Raw genomic sequence first — 5,015 nt, 5'->3', positions numbered from 1 at the left:
GTCTATGCACTGCAAGCACTGGAGGGCCAAAAAGCAAACCAGACCTAAATATGGCGACTTCAGCTTTCCATGGGAATGAAGTCTGCTTAAAGGACGAGTGGGGTTGGAGCGACTCTCTTTGGATGGCAGCACTCTATGCCATTCCAGGGGAGAAAATACAAATTCATTGTCAGGTAGTTAATGGGTCTGCCTACCAAAGACCCTCTGGAATTGAAACAGTTGACACTGATTCCTCCAAACGAGGAAACGGCCGTAGCAAGTGTTATGAAAGAACAGAACCAAAGTGAGAGCGTTGGGAAAATTTCTCTTTGATCACACGTACAATTGCACATTGTATTTAGGGCTCTATAGGCACAGAGTAATATTCTTGAGGACCAAGGCACCTGCCTGGACAAAGAAGAAAACTGTGTCATTTTGAAATATACACTAGCCCTACCCTAACCCTAACCCTAGCCGTACCCGAACCCTAACCCTAACCCTAACCCTAACCCTAACCCTAACCCTAACCCTAACCCTAACCCTAACCCTAACCCTAACCCTAACCCTAACCCTAACTCTAACCCTACCCTAACCCTAACCCTAACCTGAACCCTAACCCTAACCTGAACCCTAACCCTAACCCTAACCTGAACCCTAACTCTAACACTAACCTTCACACTAACCCTACACTAACCCATAACCCAAACTCTAATTTTGAAACAGATCCCAGCAAAGCCCTGGTGCTTGTATAATGGTAAAGGATGAGTTTGTATGGGAACCCGTTGCGCTTCGATACTCAGAGACAATACTATGTAGATACACGTGAGCACTCCAGGGTTTGTGGTTGCAACTTGGTGAAAATTCTGGGATGTGACTTTGTGAACTCAGATCCTGTCACCTCTTATCAATTGTTCCGGTTTCATTCCATGCTAATTAACCTGCTGACTGCTCCTGCTGCCATGAACCCCGCTTTGGTGAGAACACTGCTCTGATGTGAAGTGGAAGCAGCAGTTGAAGCAAGGTTGAGAAAACGAAGTGAAAACTCTGTATTTATATATTATTCATTTATAATTTATATAAAATATAGAGGTATTTACATAAAATATAATAATATATTAAATTATTAAATAATAATATATTAGGATATCATATTTTTAGTCTCATTTCGTTCGTTTTTCATTTTCGCTATCTGTGATCGATTTTCATTTTTGCTTTTTTATTTAATTCTATTTTTGCTTTTTAATTTTTTATATTTATTTTTTATGTGTTTTCATTCCCATTTTTTTGCTATTTATTACTTTTAATATCTAATATCATTTTTATTTTTTATTTTGATTTATTTTTCATAATTTACGATCAATTTTTGTTTTTTCTTTACTTTTAATTTTGAGTCATTTATCTCTTATTTATTATTTCTTCTTCTTTTCCTGTCTTATATTTTTATATTTTTATATTTTTATATTTTTATAATTATATATTTATACATTTATATTATTATATATTTTTATAATAAATATTCATAATTATATAATATTTATATATTATATATGTATATATTTATATATCTTATATACATTTTATATATTTTATATATATTTATATGTATTTATAAATTTATAAATTTTATATTTTTATTATATTTTGTATATTTTTATATTTTTTATATTTTTGTATTTTTTATTTGTATTTATATTTTAATTGTATTTATACAATATTATATATATTATATATATATTTATATATTATATTTATATATGTATATTATTTATTGTTTTGTATTTATATGTTACGTATTTATAATTTACATAGAATATAGCAATATTTACATAAAATATAATATATTAAATTATTAAATAATAATACATTAGGATAACATATTTTTAAATTTATTTTTAATCGTAGTATTTCTATAAAATATAATAATATATATATAAATATAATATATAAATATAATATATAGATAGAATTATAGATATACGATATAAATAATAATAATATAAATACATAATATAAATAATATAAATATATAATGCAATATACAATTATAAATAGAAATATAATCATAAAATTATGTACTCAAAGGTCTTGATTTCATTTATTTTTAGTTTTATTTCGTTCGTTTTTCATTTTCGCTATCTGCGATCGATTTTCATTTCAACATTTTATTTCATTTTATTTTTAAGTTTACATTTATTTATTTGTTACGTATTTTCATTCCTACTTTTTTGCTATTTATTATTTTTAATATCTAATGTCATTTTTATTTTTTATTTTTCTTTTATTGACTTACTTTTTGTTATTTATGATAGATTTTTATTTTTTGTTTACTTTTCATTTTATGAGTTATCTTATTATTTCTTCTTCTTTTCCTGTCGTTTATTTTATATTTTTCTATTTTTATATTAATACATTTATATACTTATATATTTATATACTTTTATTTATAATATGTAGTTATAATTATATAATAACTAGATATTTTAATATGTCTATATTTACATATTTATATATTTTATATTTACATTATATTATATTTATATATTATACATTTATAATTATAATGTAGAAATATTTAAATAAAGTATAATACTATATTAAATTGTTGAATAATAATATAATAATATTATATATTAAATATATAATATTTCTAATTTAATTTTAAATTCAGTTTATTTTTTTATTCAATTCTATTTTGAATTTTGAATTTTTATGTTTATTTTTTAGTTATTTTCATTCCCATTTTTATTTTTATGTTTTTGCCATTTATTACTTTCAGGATCAACTTTCATTTTATTTTTTGTTTCTTTTTATTTCTATTTAATTATTTACTCATTATTTATCATTGATTTTTATTCTTCGTTTGCTTTTAATTTTATGATGTAATTATTTCTTTTTTCTTATTTCTTTTTCTTTTCCTATTTTTTATACTATGGTTTTATGTTTCTATATTTGTATATATTTATAATATATAGTTAAAATATAGAATATTTATATGTTTATATATTTATATTACATTTATATGGTTATATATTTATAATTTATATAAAATATATCAATACTTACATAAATATAATAATGTATTAAATTATTAATATAGTGTTTAAACTCAATATTTTAAAATTTAATTTTTAATTGTGATATTTCTATAAAATATAATAATAAATATTGAAGAAATATAATCTATAACTACAATATATAACTATAATTAGAGATATACAATATGAATAATAACAATATAAATATATAATATAAATAATAAAAGTATATAATACAATATATGATTATAAATATAAATATAAATATAAAATTATATAGATAATATTATATTTAGAAATATAATGATGATCACAGCGGCACGAGTGCACGTGCAACATCGCCCATTGCTTCCAAACATCGTCAGTCTGAGGCAGCTGCAGTCACAGGGTGGATTATCTGCAGCATTTCCTGCAGGTAACGTTGAAACGTCCCCACCTTGAGATTGTAATATTTCTATAAAATATAATAATAAATATAGAATCAATAGAATATATAAATAGAATATATAAATAGAATATATAAATAGAGTATATAAATATGATTATAGACATACGATATAAATAACAATAATAGAAATATATAACAGAAATAATAGAAGTATATATTACAATTTATAAACATAAATAGAAACATAATGATAACATTATATATATATTTATATTCTATTTCTAAAGATAAATGCAGATACANCCTAACCCTAACCCTAACCCTAATCCTAATCCTAACCCTAACCTGAACCCTAACCCTAACCCTAACCCTAACCTGAACCCTAACCCTAACCTTCACCCTAACCCTAATCCTAACCTGAACCCTAACTCTAACACTAACCTTCACGCTAACCCTCCACTAACCCATAACCCAAACTCTATCTCTAATTTTGAAACAGATCCCAGCAAAGCCCTGGTGCTTGTATAATGGCAAAGGATGAGTTTGTATGGGAACCCGTTGCGCTTCGATACTCAGAGACAATACTATGTAGATACACGTGAGCACTCCAGGGTTTGTGGTTGCAACTTGGTGAAAATTCTGGGATGTGACTTTGTGAACTCAGATCCTGTCACCTCTTATCAATTGTTCCGGTCTCATGACATGCTAATTAACCTGCTGACTGCTCCCGCTGCCATGAACCGCGCTTTGGTGAGAACACTGCTCTGATGTGAAGAGCGGAAGCAGCTGTTGAAGCAAGGTTGAGAAAACAAAGTGAAAACTCTGTATTTATATATTATACATTTATAATTTACATGAACTATAGCGATATTTACATAAAATATAATAATATATTAAATTGTTCAATAATAATATATTAGGATATCATATTTTTAGATTTATTTTTAATTGTGGTATTTCTATAAAATATAATAATATATATAAATATAATATATAAATATATATACAATTATAGATATACGATATAAATAATAATAATATCAATATATAATATAAATAATAGAAGTATATAATGCAATATACAGTTATAAATAGAAAAATAATTATAAAATGATATATATATTGTATTATTTTTTAAATATAAATGCAGATACAAAGGCGGCCAGCAGGGGGCGCAGCAGAGGGCGCGAGCTGTGCTTGGTGTTGGCCATCAGCCTACGTGTAAAGCCGTGGGTTGTGGGGAAATGCTGTCACTGCCCACGAGAGACATCGGGAATGGACGGCATGGATGAGCACGAGGCAGCGAGGCTTTGTTCTTTTGTTGTTCTTGTCTTTTGTTTCCATTTATTTTTAGTTTTATTTCACTCGTTTTTCACTGTCGCTATCTGCGATCGATTTTCATTTCGACTTTCTGTTCAATTCTATTTTTAATTTTTTATACTTATTTTTTATTTTCATTCCTATATTTTTTTTTGCTATTTATTATTTTTAATACCTAATGTCATTGTTACTTTTTGTTTATTTTTTTGCTTCTTTGATTTACTTTTCGTTATTTATGATCGATTTTTATTCTTCGTGTACTTTTAATTTTATGAGTTATTTATCTTATTTAT

This window comes from Numida meleagris, unplaced genomic scaffold, assembly GCF_002078875.1.
Source record: "Numida meleagris isolate 19003 breed g44 Domestic line unplaced genomic scaffold, NumMel1.0 unplaced_Scaffold396, whole genome shotgun sequence".
NCBI lineage: Eukaryota > Metazoa > Chordata > Aves > Galliformes > Numididae > Numida > Numida meleagris.
The sequence above is the reverse complement of the archived record's forward strand: the minus strand, read 5'-3'. Positions refer to the sequence as shown.